Consider the following 16,846-nt stretch of genomic DNA (forward strand, 5'->3'; position numbering starts at 1 on the left):
GCACTGAATCTACCCACAGTTCTGTTCAGAATGATTGTGCCATGTCATATTGTTGTATACGTATTGCATATCCGTGGCATTTATGAAGAGGTACTTTGGTATGGCAGAAAGACAGAAAAGTAGCAATGCTGAAGGCATAACGTGACTGATTGTGCAGTTTGCATTGGGCTTTCTTAATGAGTGAGAGTGAAAGGAGTATTGTAAGAGTGTATTTCCAGTTTGTATGTAAAGATAAGTTGGGTGCTGTGAGAAAAAGACTCAACCATGAAGGGACTCGAACCCTCAATCTTCTGATCCGAAGTCAGACACCTTATCCATTAGGCCACATGGTCACTGACTGCAATATGTTTGGGCGTTTAGGGTTAGGTGGTATGAATGGATGTGGAACATATCAATTACAGGTGCGCAGGACAGGATCCCATACCGTTCTTCATCTTCTTTCCATCAAAGGAGTTTTTTCAAACAATATCTAGATAATTTCCAAAGTTTCATATCTTATGATGTGCTTTTTTGCCGTTAATCCTCCTTTCTTCTTTTATTGAATACTCTGTTTTATGCTGCAATGGTATTTTTGGATTATTTGAAAAGAGAATGAAACTGCTTTGACAGTAGTTCAGACTTCCCATTTCTTGACTTGCTAATTTTCTCCCTGAATTAGCTTATACAAGTGACATGAACAGGGTCTTGACCTAAGCACGTACCTGAAAGCCTGTCACCACCTCTAGAAATAAAATTCACAGCAGCTCAAAACATTAATTTTGAAAGAGAATATTTCAAGTGAGTCCAAGTTTAATTTCAGTAAAGAAAGCTGTATAAAATGACACGCTGCCCATTTGGGTAACCAGCATGACTCTTTTCAGTGAAGAAGTGGAATGGTTCTGTTGCAATATACTATCACCCTGGCAAGCTGCTACGAGGAAGAGTAAACAATATGATTAGGTTTCAGCAAAAATGCATTAGTTCAGGGTGTGCACCTCAGACAGACTTAAACTTACACACCCTGGTCTGTGAGAGTAGTGCCCTATCCATTGCGGCATTGAGGGTAATCTGCAAGACAGAGTTCCAAAATCATCCTTTCATCTCAGTTCATGGCCACATAGAGTATTTCTGCAGTCATTCGTTTCACTTTTCTGTCTTTAATTAAACTGACCATTTTAAACCTCCACCACCCACCACTTCAATGTTACCGTATTTATGTTATAATAGGGCCTTGGAACTTTGGGCAAGTGGACAGAAGCAGTCAGAGAACCACATCACAATACATACTCCTTTGTCTGATACCTTTCACAACAAACTGCTCTTGGAAAAAGACGTTAACCGGTCCTTGCTCTCAGACAGACACAGAAAGCCTATCACCACCTCTACGAACATATTTCAATCAAACCAATATATATCATTCAACAATTATGCCTCTGTATCAATATAACTACAACTCGAGACAGAAAGGAATTTAAAAAATAATCTGCCCATTTGAATAACCAGCATAGTTTTAAGGACGTACAAATTGGAATGTGACAATTTCAGAGTTCCTCATTCATAAGAAGTCTGTGAGATAGTATCTCAGAAAGATCTCAAGTTTATAGCAAAAATGTTTGTAAGGGTGATTTTTACCACACAATTGCAACTAGGTGCCTCAATCTGCAAGAGAACAGTCCTTGACAGATTACACAACTGGGGCAACAGCAAAGCCAGCAATTGTGTCAATCCTTTATGATTCTTCTCTAGTACTATACTTTTTCTGAGGGACAATTTGCATTATTCCTGGAGAAAATCATAGAGCTTCTACCCATGCATAGTTTCTGCTTTCTGCACGCACACACTCCCTGCACTGAATCTACCCACAGTTCTGTTCAGAATGATTGTGCCATGTCATATTGTTGTATATGTATTGCATATCCGTGGCATTTATGAAGAGGTACTTTGGTATGGCAGAAAGTAGCAATGCTGAAGGCATAACGTGACTGATTGTGCAGTTTGCATTGGGCTTTCTTAATGAGTGCGAGTGAAAGGAGTATTGTAAGAGTGTGCCTCCTGTTTGTATGTAAAGATAAGTTGGGTGCTGTGAGAAAAAGACTCAACCATGAAGGGACTCGAACCCTCACTCTTCTGATCTGAAGTCAGACACCTTATCCATTAGGCCACATGGTCACTGACTGGAATATGTTTGGGTGTTTAGGGTTAGGTGGTATGAATGGCTGTGGAACATATCAATTACAGGTGCGCAGGACAAGATCCCATAACGTTCTTCAACTTCTTTCCATCAAAGGAGTTTTTTCAAACAATATCTTGATAATTTCCAAAATTTCATATCTTATGATGTGCTTTTATGCCGTTAATCCTGCTTTCTTTCTTTATTGAATACCCTGTTTTATGCTGCAATGGTATTTTTGGATTATTTGAAAAGAGAATGAAACTGCTTCGACAGTAGTTCAGACTTCCAACTTCTAGACTTGCTCCCTGACTTAGCTTATACAAGTGACATGAACAGGGCCTTGACCTAAGCACGTACCTGAAAGCCTGTCACCACCTCTAGAAATAAAATTCACAGCAGCTCAAAACAATCATTTTGAAAGAGAATATTTCAAGTGAGTCCAAGTTTAATTTCAATAAAGAAAGCTGTATAAAATGACACGCTGCCCATTTGGGTAACCAGCATGACACTTTTCAGTGAAGAAGTGGAATGGTTCTGTTGCAATATACTATCACCCTGGTAAGCTGCTACAAGGAAGAGTAAACAATATGATTAGGTTTCAGCAAAAATGTATTAGTTCAGGGTGTGCACCTCAGATAGACTTAAACTTACATACCCTGGTCTGTGAGAGTAGTGCCCTATCCATTGCGGCATTGAGGGTAATTTGCAGGACTGAGTTCCAAAATCATCCTTTCATCTCAGTTCATGGCCACATATAGTATTTCTGCAGTCATCCTTTTCACTTTTCTGTCTTTAACTAAACCGACTATTTTAAACCTCCGCCACCCACCACTTCAATCTTACAGTTTTTGTGCTATCTGTCAGGATACTTCAATTCGATTTCCTCAGAAGCAGAAGATAACTCCTCAGTCCCGACCCGAGCTACTCACAACGAATATTAATCCTTCGTGCTGAGTACCCCGGAGGGGGAAAGGGGAATGGGATGGTAGAGAGACTGCAACAGAGATGATGAACGCCAGTACTCAGTCTGCCTATTCACATCTAAGATTGGATACAGCACCTGCAAGAGTCACACTCGCAATTACTAGGGACATACAACATCAGTTTTTCACTTTCTACTCTCAACACTTAATTCTCTTTAATTCTATTATTTCTTCACTCACCCTGAGTTCTCTGTAGCCTTGCTTCTCTCTATAAATGATAGCTCTTCTTAAAAAAATGCTTATTACTGATTCTGGAAGAACTTCTCAACCTTTGTTAGAGATTGGTTTTATGTTGCTATATATATATATATAGTTGGTGATAATGCGTTCTTCAAATCAGCTGATGTTATTTAATTTCTCCTGTCTTATTGTGACTTCTGTCAATACTTGTATTTGTAAATGCTTGTTTATTAAAGTTTGTTTCTCCTTTCTTACTTCAACATTTGTTGATAACTTGTATTTGTAAATGCTTGTTTATTACAGTTAGTTTCTCCTTCCTTACTTCGACATCTGTCGATAACTTGTAGTTGTAAATGCTTGTTTATTTAAGTTTGTTTCTCTTTTAAACTCTATTTTGGTTTATTACCATTGAATTTGTAAATGCTTATTTGTTAACAGTTTGTTTCTCCTTTAAACTTGGCCTTTGTTTATAACCTTGACATTTGTAGATACTTCCTCTTTTAAAGTTCGTTTTTTCTTTGACTTTAATATCTTAAACAAGAACCTTGTAAACATAAGGTTAATTCATACATTAACTCTGTAGCCTTGCCGACTTCCACGGGAACGGTCTACTATCAAATTCTTCGAATAAACCTTGACAATATTTATCCGTTTTCTGTAATATAATCTTCAAATGTAATTTTACCTCACAGGAGTTTCTGTTCTGAAGCGCGCTCTCTCTCCACACAGCTGATTCCTGTCAGACCTCAGTTGAAGTGCAAGGCTTCCAGCTGGAGAGCTCGTAACCTAGCAACCAACCGATTGCAAGACTAGAACTGTAACTAACCTTCAGGACTCACAGCGGCCATCTTGGATCTTCTCTTCTTGATTCTTCCTTTGAAATAAGCGCAAGATTACTCTGCAAACCTTCTTCCAGTTTGGGCTTTGCTGTCTCCACTGAGGATATCTCTTCGCTTTTCTCATGCACTTCTTTGATTTGACTTGGCAAGTTTGTGTGGTCATGACAGTACTCCCCCTCAAGGAACAGTTCTCCAATTTAGGTTTGCTTGGGTAGGTTCTATGAAAGTTTCTCACTAATCTTGAAGCATGTACATACTCGTGCGGCTCCCAGGATCGTTCCTCTGGACCATAACCTTTCCAATCAATTAGATAATAAAGCTGGCCATTACGGATTTTGGAATCTAAGATTTGATTGACCTCATACTCTTCTGCAGAGCTAATCTGGATAGGAATTGGAGGGGAGTTTTGACGTAAATTTGGAGAACTGTTCTTTAACAAGGAGACATGGAAAACAGGATGTATCTTTAGATGAGCTGGCAACTGCAATTTAACTGCCACTGGATTGATCATCTTGTCAACTTTGAATGGGCCTATAAATCGTGGCTGAAATTTACAATTTCCTTTGAGACGTAAATGACGAGTGGATAACCAAACTTTGTCTCCTTTCGAATAAATGGGGCTCTCTCTTCTTTTTCTATCAGCCTGAGTCTTATATGAGTCTTTTGCTTGAATGATGTTTTTTCTAGCCCTAACTAACGTGGTCTGCAAATCCCTCACCATCTCTTCTACTGCAGGCACTGAATCATCTTCTTTACCCAACTTTACATTAGGATGTCTACCATGGTTCAGATAAAAGGGGGTGAACCCAGTGGTGGAATGAACAGCATTATTGTAAGCAAATTCAGCTGCCCACATCAACTTGGGCCATTCCTTCTCTTTATCGAATAAATTGAGTCTTAAATACTGTTCTAACTCTTGATTCACTCTCTCTGTTTGCCCATCGGTTTCAGGATGGTAACTGGTAGAGTAACGAAAATCAATTCCTAATCTTTTACTAAAGGCCTTCCAAAAGCGAGAAACAAATTGGGACCCCCTGTCTGAAACTAGAATTTTTGGGATACCATGGGCGCGTACTATGTGTTGTGTAAACAACTGTGCAACCTGTGGGGCTCGAGGGATTTCTTTCAAAGGAATGAAATGTGCCATTTTAGTGAAAGTGTCTAAAAAAACTAGGATAGTGTTAAAACCTTGGCTACTAGGGAGGTCCACTATAAGATCCATAGTAACAGTATGCCAGGCATGGGGTGCAGTGGGCAAAGGTCTTAACAGACCTTATGAAGCTGTTCTATTTGATTTCCCTCTTTGACATTTGTCACAAGTTGACACATATTGTCTTATATGAGTTTTCATTTTTGGCCACCAAAATTCTCGTTGTATTAGATTTTGAGTCTTTTGAATTCCTTTGTGTCCAGCCAATTGATCGTCATGATAAGCCTGAAGAATTTTTTCTTGCAGCTCCACAGTCGGAACATACAGTGCACCTTTAAAGTATGGCAAACCTTTTTTGATTTCTCTTCCTTGGCCTTCTTTGGACCACTTCAGCATTCCTTCGAATGTTAAGTTTTCTTGAATTTCTTTGGATAAATTTTCATACAATATGGTAGATATGAACTTCTCTTGTGGAATAATCAATTCTTTTTCTGGAGGCTCTTTAACTGCACCGGTATCAATTTGAGATAGAGCATCTGCCTTCCCATTTACTTTTCCTGGTCTGAAAGTGATAACAAAATCAAAGTCTGCAAAATATAGGGACCAACGCAGTTGTCTAGCTGTTAGAGTTCGAGCTGATTTTAAAAACTGTAAATTTCGGTGGTCCGTGTAAACGGTCACTTTATGCTGAGCTCCCAAAATGTAATGCCTCCACTCACGAAAAGTTTATTTGACTGCCAATAGCTCCTTATCCGCAATTGAATAATTTATCTCTGGTGGTGTTAATTTTTGAGAGAAATAGGCCACTGGATGTAATTGACCTGTATCTTTATGACGCTGGGAAAGGATACCTCCTATGGCAACATCTGAAGCATCTGCCTCCACATAATATGGCTCATCTGGATTGGGGTGGAGCAAGATTGGAGCTGAGACGAAGGAATTCTTCAAAAAATTAAAAGCATTTTCAGCTTCTTTTGTCCACTCAAACTTCACTCCTTTCTTCAACAATCGAGTAATGGGTGTAACTGTTTGAGAAAAATTGGATATGAATCTTCGATAAAAATTAGCGAACCCCAAGAAACTCTGGATCTCTTTGACATTGCAAGGAGAAGGCCAATGTTGCACTGTTTTTATCTTGGCAGGATCCATACTAACTCCTTCTGGTGACAAAATGAATCCTAAGAACTCAACTCGTTCCACATGAAATGCACACTTCTCCAATTTTACATAGAGAATCCTAAGAACTCAACTCGTTCCACATGAAATGCACACTTCTCCAATTTTACATAGAGATGATTTTCTTGCAACCTTGTGAGGATGGATCGAACATGGGAAATGTGCTCCTGTAGATTATCGGAAAATATTAAAATGTCATCTATATAAACCACGGCAATCCGGTCGAGGAATTCTCGTAATATATCATTAACGAAATGCTGGAAGGCAGCGGGAGCATTGCATAACCCATAAGGCATCACTTGATATTCAAATAATCCGTATCGAGTCCGAAAAGCGGTTTTCCATTCATCCCCTGAAGCCACTCGAATCAAATGATATGCTCCTCGCAGGTCCAATTTGGTGTAGATTCTAGCATTCTTTACTTGATCTAATAAAACTGACACTAAAGGCAGTGGGTATCGATTCTTGATGGTAACCTGATTGAGGGCTCGATAATCAATGCAAGTTCGAAGACTCCCATCCTTCTTTGGTATGAAAAATAGTGGGGATGACACTGGAGATTCAGAAGGACGAATAAAACCATTAGCAAGATATTGATCCAAATACTCCTTTAAATGTTGATTCTCTGCTTCGGTCAATGTGTATATTCTGCTACATGGCTCCAGTTCAATTTTGCAGTCGTAGGGTCGATGTGGTGGCAATTTCTCAGCCTCCTTTTCATCAAAAACGGCAACTAAATCCTCATATTCTTTTGGGATTTCTGCTGTCTTTAGTGCACAGATCATTGAAGAGTGTGATGATAAACAGGCCGCTTGGGACTTGGTGGACACTTCCACTCCATCATGAAAGCAATTCTCTTTGCAGTAAGAGGAATTCATCTTGATCGTTCTTTTGCTCCAGTCAATTTGTGGATTATGTTCTGTAAGCCAGGGCAGACCCACAATGAGTTGAAATTGTGGAGCATCTATCAAATTAAAGATTATTTGCTCCTGATGTCCACCAAAACCTTGCATCTGAATTGGTTCGGTCTCATGGGAAATGGGTCCTGAAGAAAGATTGGTTCCATCCACAGCTCTTACTACTTCCAAAGTAGATTTCTTGATAAATCGAATACCCATTTTACGAGCGTATTTGATATCACAGAAGTTGCCCGTAGCTCCAGAGTCTATCATAACTGAGATCCCTTGAATTTCCTTCTCAAGGGTCTTAACTGATACTGTTTGTACCAAATGTGGCGCTGCGGTTTGTAAGGTATTCGCCACTCGTTGATCTAAAGGAGTTGTCTTGGGTTCTGCTTTCATCAGGGCAACTCCCTCTACTGATGAAGCTGGCCTTTTCCCGACTGAAGAGCTTTGGGTTTCTTGGGACAGTTTTTAACAAAATGCCCAGATGCACCGCAATATAAACATAGTTGATTCACTCTTCTTTTCTCTTTTTCTTCCTTAGATAAAGGACCTCGGATGGAACCAATTTGCATTGGTTCTTCTATCGTTATCCCTTCTCCGGCTCTCGTATGATCATTTCTTACACGATCAATTCTCAGGGGAAATGGTCGATACTCTCTTCTCTTTTCTGCTCTTCGTTCAGTTAACCAGTGGTCAATCTGTAACACAAAATCAATTAACTCTGAAATTTTGGTGGGTCTATTTGGAACTTGTGCTAAGGCATCTTTCAATTCATCTCTCAGTCCACGATAAAATATGGCGGCTCTTTTTGACTCCGGCCAGGCAGTCTCTACAATGAGTTTATTGAAATGCGCCAGATAGGCTACTAGATCTTTATTACCTTGCCTGATTTCCAGTAGTTCATTGTCAGTGGCTTGAGCTGCAGTTCGCCGATCAAATATTCTTAAGAACTCTTCCTTGAAATTTTGGAAATTATATAAAACAGGATCATTTCTGGAAATTATTGGCATGGACCATGCGGCTGCATCTCCTGTCAGATAAGACAATATAAATGCCACTTTGGACTGGACTTCGGAAAAAATGACTGGTCTACATAAAAAATGCAATGAGCATTGGGTCAGAAAAATCGGCGCCTTATTTGGATCCCCACCGAAGCGCTCGGTTTGAGCCAAAGGAATAACAGGGGAAACTGCATGAATTACATGAGTGGATATACCTGCGGACTGTGAAGGGCTAGGGATTTGTGAAAACACAGATTCATTTGATTTAGCGGTGTTCCCTAACTCATTTATTCGCTGTTTTATTTGGACTGTTTCTTCTATGGTGTTATTTAACTGTTTCTGTAACCCTTCCAAAACGGTGGCTAATGCTTTTATATCAATTCCTTCTGCCATTCTGCTCAGGAGGAAATCTGTTTTTTCCCTAAAATTAGGGTGATGGCACTTCAATCTGCCAGGATACTTCAATTCGATTTCCTCAGAAGCAGAAGATAACTCCTCAGTCCCGACCAGAGCTACTCACAACAAATATTAATCCTTCGTGCTGAGTACCCCGGAGGGGGAAAGGGGAATGGGATGGTAGAGAGACTGCCACAGAGATGATGAACGCCAGTACTCAGTCTGCCTCTTCACATCTAAGATTGGATACAGCACCTGCAAGAGTCACAGTCGCAATTACTAGGGACATACAACATCAGTTTTTCACTTTCTACTCTCAACACTTAATTCTCTTTAATTCTATTATTTCTTCACTCACCCTGAGTTCTCTGTAGCCTTGCTTCTCTCTATAAATGATAGCTCTTCTTAAAAAAATGCTTATTACTGATTCTGGAAGAACTTCTCAACCTTTGTTAGAGATTGGTTTTATTTTACTATATATATATATATATACATATATATATAGTTGGTGATAATGCGTTCTTCAAATCAGCTGATGTTATTTAATTTCTCCTGTCTTATTGTGACTTCTGTCAATACTTGTATTTGTAAATGCTTGATTATTAAAGTTCGTTTCTCCTTTCTTACTTTGACATTTGTTGATTTCTTGTACTTGTAAATGCTTGTTTATTACAGTTAGTTTCTCCTTCCTTACTTCGACATCTGTCGATAGCTTGTAGTTGTAAATGCTTGTTTATTTAAGTTTGTTTCTCTTTTAAACTCTATTTTGGTTTATTACCATTGAATTTGTTAATGCTTATTTGTTAACAGTTCGTTTCTCCTTTAAACTTGGCCTTTGTTTATAACCTTGACATTTGTAGATACTTGCTCTTTTAAAGTTCGTTTTTTCTTTGACTTTAATATCTTAAACAAGAACCTTGTAAACATAAGGTTAATTCATACATTAACTCTGTAGCCTTGCCGACTTCCACGGGAACGGTCTACTTTCAAACTCTTCGAATAAACCTTGACAATATTTATCCGTTTTCAGTAATATAATCTTCAAATGTAATTTTACCTCACAGGAGTTTCTGTTCTGAAGCGCGCTCTCTCTCCACACAGCTGATTCCTGTCAGACCTCAGTTGAAGTGCAAGGCTTCCAGCTGGAGAGCTCGTAACCTAGCAACCAACCGATTGCAAGACTAGAACTGTAACTAACCTTCAGGACTCACAGCGGCCATCTTGGATCTTCTCTTCTTGATTCTTCCTTTGAAATAAGCGCAAGATTACTCTGCAAACTTTCTTCCAGTTTGGGCTTTGCTGTCTCCACTGAGGATATCTCTTTGCTTTTCTCATGCACTTCTTTGATTTGACTTGGCAAGTTGGTGTGGTCATGACACTATCATAGGGCCTTGGAACTTTTGGCAAGTGGACAGAAGCAATCAGAGAACCACATGACAATACATACTCCTTTGCCTGATACCTTTCACAACAAACTGCTCTTGGAAAAAGACGTTAACCGGTCCTTGCTCTCAGACAGACACAGAAAGCCTATCACCACCTCTACGAACATATTTCAATCGAACCAATATATATCATTCAACAATTATGCCTCTGTATCAATATAACTACAACTCGAGACAGAAAGGAATTTAAAAAACAATCTGCCCATTTGAATAACCAGCAGAGTTTTAAGGACATACAAATTGGAATGTGACAATTTCAGAGTTCCTCATTCATAAGAAGACTGTGAGATAGTATCACAGAAAGATCTCAAGTTTATAGCAAAAATGGTTGTAAGGGTGATTTATACCACACAATTGCAACTTGGTGCCTCAATCTGCAAGAGACCAGTCCTTGACAGATTACACAATTGGGGCAACAGCAAAGGCAGCAATTGTGTCAATCCTTTATGATTCTTCTCCAGTACTATACTTTTTCTGAGGGACAATTTGCATTATTCCTGGAGAAAATCATAGAGCTTCTATGCATGCATAGTTTCTGCTTTCTCCACGCACATACACTCCCTGCACTGCATCTACCCACAGTTCTGTTCAGAATGATTGTGCCATGTCATATTGTTGCATACGTATTGCATATCCGTGGCATTTATGAAGAGGTACTTTGGTATGGCAGAAAGACAGAAAAGTAGCAATGCTGAAGGCATAACGTGACTGATTGTGCAGTTTGTATTGGGCTGTCTTAATGAGTGAGAGTGAAAGGAGTATTGTAAGAGTGTGCCTCCAGTTTGTATGTAAAGATAAGTTGGGTGCTGTGAGAAAAAGACACAACCATGAAGAGATTCGAACCCTCAATCTTCTGATTTGAAATCAGACACCTTATCCATTTGGCCAAATGGTCACTGACTACACTACGTTTGGGTGTTTAGGGTTAGGAGGTATGAATGGATGTGGAACATATCAATTACAGGTGCGCAGGACAGGATCCCATACCGTTCTTCATCTTCTTTCCATCAAAGGATTTTTTTCAAACAATATCTTGATAATTTCCAAAGTTTCATATCTTATGATGTGCCTTTTTGCCGTTAATCCTCCTTTCTTCTTTTATTGAATACTCTGTTTTATGCTGCAATGGTATTTTTGGATTATTTGAAAATAGAATGAAACTGCTTTGACAGTAGTTCAGATTTCCCATTTCTTGACTTGCTAATTTGCTCCCTGAATTAGCTTATACAAGTGACATGAACAGGACCTTGACCTAAGCACGTACCTGAAAGCCTGTCACCACCTCTAGAAATAAAATTCACAGCAGCTCAAAAGAATCATTTTGAAAGAGATTATTTCAAGTGAGTCCAAGTTTAATTTCAATAAAGAAAGCTGTATAAAATGACACGCTGCACATTTGGGTAACCAGCATCACTCTTTTCAGTGAAGAAGTGGAATGGTTCTGTTGCAATATACTATCACCCTGGCAAGCTGCTACGAGGAAGAGTAAACAATATGATTAGGTTTCAGCAAAAATCTATTAGTTCAGGGTGTGCACCTCAGATAGACTTAAACTTACACACCCTGGTCTGTGAGAGTAGTGCCCTATCCAATGCGGCATTGAGGGTAATCTGCAAGACAGAGTTCCAAAATCATCCTTTCATCTCAGTTCATGGCCACATAGAGTATTTCTGCAGTCATTCGTTTCACTTTTCTGTCTTTAATTAAACTGACCATTTTAAACATCCGGCACCCACCACTTCAATCTTACCGTTTTTGTGCTATCATAGGGCCTTGAAACGTTTGGCAAGTGGACAGAAGCAGTCAGAGAACCACATGACAATACATACTCCTTTGCCTGATACCTTTCACAACAAAGTGCTCTTGGAAAAAGACGTTAACCGGTCCTTGCTCTCAGACAGACACAGAAAGCCTATCACCACCGCTACTAACATACTTCAACCAAACCAATATATATCATTCGAACAATTATGCCTCTGTATCAATATAGCTACCACTCGAGACAGAAATGAATTTACAAAACAATCTGCCCATTTGAATAACCACCATGGTTTTAAGGACGTACAAATTGGAATGTGACAATTTCAGTTCCTCATTCATAAGAAGTCTGTGAGATAGTATCTCAGAAAGATCTCAAGTTTATAGCAAAAATGGTTGTAAGGGTGATTTATACCACACAATTGCAACTAGGTGCCTCAATCTGCAAGAGACCAGTCCTTGACAGATTACACAATTGGGGCAACAGCAAAGGCAGCAATTGAGTCAATCTTTTATGATTCTTCTCCAGTACTATACTTTTTCTGAGGGACAATTTGCATTATTCCTGGAGAAAATCATAGAGCTTCTAGGCATGCATAGTTTCTGCTTTCTGCACGCACACACACTCCCTGCACTGCATCGACCCACAGTTCTGTTCAGAATGATTGTGCCGTGTCATATTGTTGCATACGTATTGCATATCCGTGGCATTTATGAAGAGGTACTTTGGTATGGCAGAAAGACAGAAAAATAGCAATGCTGAAGGCATAACGTGACTGATTGTGCAGTTTGTATTGGGCTTTCTTAATGAGTGAGAGTGAAAGGAGTATTCTAAGAGTGTGCCTCCAGTTTGTATGTAAAGATAAGTTGGGTGCTGTGAGAAAAAGACTCAACCATGAAGGGACTCGAACCCTCAATCTTCTGATCCGAAGTCAAACGCCTTATCCATTAGGCCACATGGTCACTGACTGCAATATGTTTGTTGTTTAGGGTTAGGTGGTATGAATGGGTGTGGAACATATCAATTTCAGTTGCGCAGGACAGGATCCCATACCGTTCTTCATCTTCTTTCCATCAAAGGAGTTTTTTCAAACAATATCTTGATAATTTCCAAAGTTTAATATCTTATGATGTGCTTTTTTGCCGTTAATCCTTCTTTCTTCTTTTATTGAATACTCTGTTTTATGCTGCAATGGTATTTTTGGATTATTTGAAAAGAGAATGAAACTGCTTTGACATTAGTTCAGACTTCCCATTTCTTGACTTGCTAATTTGCTCCCTGAATTAGCTTATACAAGTGACATGAACAGGGCCTTGACCTAAGCACGTACCTGAAAGCCTGTCACCACCTCTAGAAATAAAATTCACAGCAGCTCAAAACAATCATTTTGAAAGAGAATATTTCAAGTGAGTCCAAGTTTAATTTCAATAAAGAAAGCTGTATAAAATGACACGCTGCACATTTGGGTAACCAGCATGACTCTTTTCAGTGAAGAAGTGGAATGGTTCTGTTGCAATATACTATCACCCTGGCAAGCTGCTACGAGGAAGAGTAAACAATATGATTAGGTTTCAGCAAAAATGTATTAGTTCAGGGTGTGCACCTCAGATAGACTTAAACTTACACACCCTGGTCTGTGAGAGTAGTGCCCTATCCATTGCGGCATTGAGGATAATCTGCAAGACTGCGTTCCAAAATCATCCTTTCATCTCAGTTCATGGCCACATAGAGTATTTCTGCAGTCATTCGTTTCACTTTTCTGTCTTTAATTAAACTGACCATTTTTAACCTCCACCATCCACCACTTCAATGTTACTGTTTTTATGTTATAATAGGGCCTTGGAACTTTTGGCAAGTGGACAGAAGCAGTCAGAGAACCACATGACAATACATACTCCTTTGCCTCATACCTTTCACAACAAACTGCTCCTGGAAAAAGACGTTAACCTGTCCTTGCTCTCAGACAGACACAGAAAGCCTATCACCACCTCTACGAACATATTTCAATCAAACCAATATATATCATTCAACAATTATGCCTCTGTATCAATATAACTGCAACTCGAGACAGAAAGGAATTTAAAAAACAATCTGCCCATTTGAATAACCAGCAGAGTTTTACGGACGTACAAATTGGAATGTGACAATTTCAGAGTGCCTCATTCATAAGAAGTCTGTGAGATAGTATCTCAGAAAGATCTTAAGTTTATAGCAAAAATGGTTGTAAGGGTGATTTATTCCACACAATTGCAACTAGGTGCCTCAATCTGCAAGAGACCACTCCTTGACAGATTACACAATTGGGGCAACAGCAAAGGCAGCAATTGTGTCAATCCTTTATGATTCTTCTCCAGTACTATATTTTTTCTGAGGGACAATTTGCATTATTCCTGGAGAAAATCATAGAGCTTCTACGCATGCATAGTTTCTGCTTTCTGCACGCACACACTCCCTGCACTGCATCTACCCACAGTTCTGTTAAGAATGATTGTGCCGAGTCATATTGTTGTATACGTATTGCATATACGTTTTGTTTATGAAGAGGTACTTTGGTATGTCAGAAAGACAGAAAAGTAGCAATGCTGAAGGCATAACGTGACTGATTGTGCAGTTTGTATTGGGCTTTCTTAATGAGTGAGTGTGAAAGGAGTATTGTAAGAGTGTGCCTCCAGTTTGTATGTAAAGATAAGTTGGGTGCTGTGAGAAAAAGACTCATCCATGAAGGGACTCGAACCCTCAATCTTCTGATCAGAAGTCAGACGCCTTATCCATTAGGCCACATGGTCACTGACTGCAACATGTTTCGGTGTTTAGGATTAGGTGGTATGAATGGATGTGGAACATATCAATTACAGGTGCGCAGGACAGGATCCCATACCGTTCTTCATCTTCTTTCCATCAAAGGAGTTTTTTCAAACAATATCTAGATAATTTCCAAAGTTTCATATCTTATGATGTGCTTTTTTGCCGTTAATCCTCCTTTCTTCTTTTATTGAATACTCTGTTTTATGCTGCAATGGTATTTTTGGATTATTTGAAAAGAGAATGAAACTGCTTTGACAGTAGTTCAGACTTCCCATTTCTTGACTTGCTAATTTGCTCCCTCAATTAGCTTATACAAGTGACATGAACAGGGCCTTGACCTAAGCACGTACCTGAAAGCCTGTCACCACCTCTAGAAATAAAATAAACAGCAGCTCAAAACATTCATTTTGAAAGAGAATATTTCAAGTGAGTCCAAGTTTAATTTCAATAAAGAAAGCTGTATAAAATGACACGCTGCACATTTGGGTAACCAGCATGACTCTTTTCAGTGAAGAAGTGGAATGGTTCTGTTGCAATATACTATCACCCTGGCAAGCTGCTACGAGGAAGAGTAAACAATATGATTAGGTTTCAGCAAAAATATATTAGTTCAGGGTGTGCACCTCAGATAGACTTAAACTTACACACCCTGGTCAGTGAGAGTAGTGCCCTATCCATTGCGGCATTGAGGGTAATCTGCAAGACAGAGTTCCAAAATCATCCTTTCATCTCAGTTCATGGCCACATAGAGTATTTCTGCAGTCATTCGATTCACTTTTCTGTCTTTAATTAAACTGACCATTTTAAACCTCTACCACCCACCACTTCAATGTTACAGTTTTTATGTTATAATAGGGCTTTGGAACTTTTGGCAAGTGGACAGAAGCAATCAGAGAACCACATGACAATACATACTCTTTTGCCTGATACCTTTCACAACAAACTGCTCTTGGAAAAAGACGTTAACCGGTCCTTGCTCTCAGACAGACTCAGAAAGCCTATCACCACCTGTACGAACATATTTCAATCAAACCAATATATATCATTCAACAATTATGCCTCTGTATCAATACAACTACAACTAGAGACAGAAAGGAATTTTTAAAACAATCTGCCCATTTGAATAACCAGCAGAGTTTTAAGGACGTACAAATTGGAATGTGACAATTTCAGAGTGCCTCATTCATAAGAAGTCTGTGAGACAGTATCTCAGAAAGATCTCAAGTTTATAGCAAAAATGGTTGTAAGGGTGATTTTTACCACACAATTGCAACTAGGTGCCTCAATCTGCAAGAGACCAGTCCTTGACAGAATTCACAAGTGGGGCAACAGCAAAGGCAGCAATTGTGTCAATCCTTTATGATTCTTCTCTAGTACTATACTTTTTCTGAGGGACAATTTGCATTATTCCTGGAGAAAATCGTAGAGCTTCTACACATGCATAGTTTCTGCTTTCTGCACGCACACACTCCCTGCACTGAATCTACCCACAGTTCTGTTCAGAATGATTGTGCCATGTCATATTGTTGAATACGTATTGCATATCCGTGGCACTTATGAAGAGGTACTTTGGTATGGCAGAAAGACAGAAAAGTAGCAATGCTGAAGGCATAACGTGACTGATTGTGCAGTTTGCATTGGGCTTTCTTAATGAGTGAGAGTGAAAGGAGTATTGTAAGAGTGTGTTTCCAGTTTGTATGTAAAGATAAGTTGGGTGCTGTGAGAAAAAGACTCAACCATGAAGGGACTCGAACCCTCAATCTTCTGATCCGAAGTCAGACACCTTATCCATTAGGCCACATGGTCACTGACTGCAATATGTTTGGGTGTTTAGGATTAGGTGGTATGAATGGATGTGGAACATATCAATTACAGGTGCGCAGGACAGGATGCCATAGCGTTCTTCATCTTCTTTCCATCAAAGGAGTTTTTTCAAACAATATCTAGATAATTTTCAAAGTTTCATATCTTATGATCTGCTTTTTTGCCGTTAATCCTCCTTTCTTCTTTTATTGAATACTCTGTTTTATGCTGCAATGGTATTTTTGGATTATT

At 39.2% G+C, this 16,846-nt stretch overlaps 4 non-coding genes across 4 annotated transcripts; all 4 read right to left on the bottom strand.

The window, feature by feature from the left end:
- Positions 1-259: 259 nt before the first annotated feature.
- TRNAR-UCG (transfer RNA arginine (anticodon UCG)) lies at positions 260-332 on the bottom strand. The gene has a single exon. It is a non-coding gene; the product is annotated as a tRNA-Arg (tRNA).
- A 12,543-nt stretch (positions 333-12,875) lies between these two features.
- Positions 12,876-12,948, bottom strand: TRNAR-UCG (transfer RNA arginine (anticodon UCG)). Its single transcript has one exon. It is a non-coding gene; the product is annotated as a tRNA-Arg (tRNA).
- Positions 12,949-14,694: 1,746 nt separating this feature from the next.
- Positions 14,695-14,772, bottom strand: TRNAR-UCU (transfer RNA arginine (anticodon UCU)). Its single transcript has one exon. It is a non-coding gene; the product is annotated as a tRNA-Arg (tRNA).
- A 1,752-nt stretch (positions 14,773-16,524) lies between these two features.
- Positions 16,525-16,597, bottom strand: TRNAR-UCG (transfer RNA arginine (anticodon UCG)). Its single transcript has one exon. It is a non-coding gene; the product is annotated as a tRNA-Arg (tRNA).
- Between the last annotated feature and the right edge of the window lie 249 nt (positions 16,598-16,846).

This window comes from Pleurodeles waltl, chromosome 4_1 (genome assembly GCF_031143425.1).
Source record: "Pleurodeles waltl isolate 20211129_DDA chromosome 4_1, aPleWal1.hap1.20221129, whole genome shotgun sequence".
NCBI lineage: Eukaryota > Metazoa > Chordata > Amphibia > Caudata > Salamandridae > Pleurodeles > Pleurodeles waltl.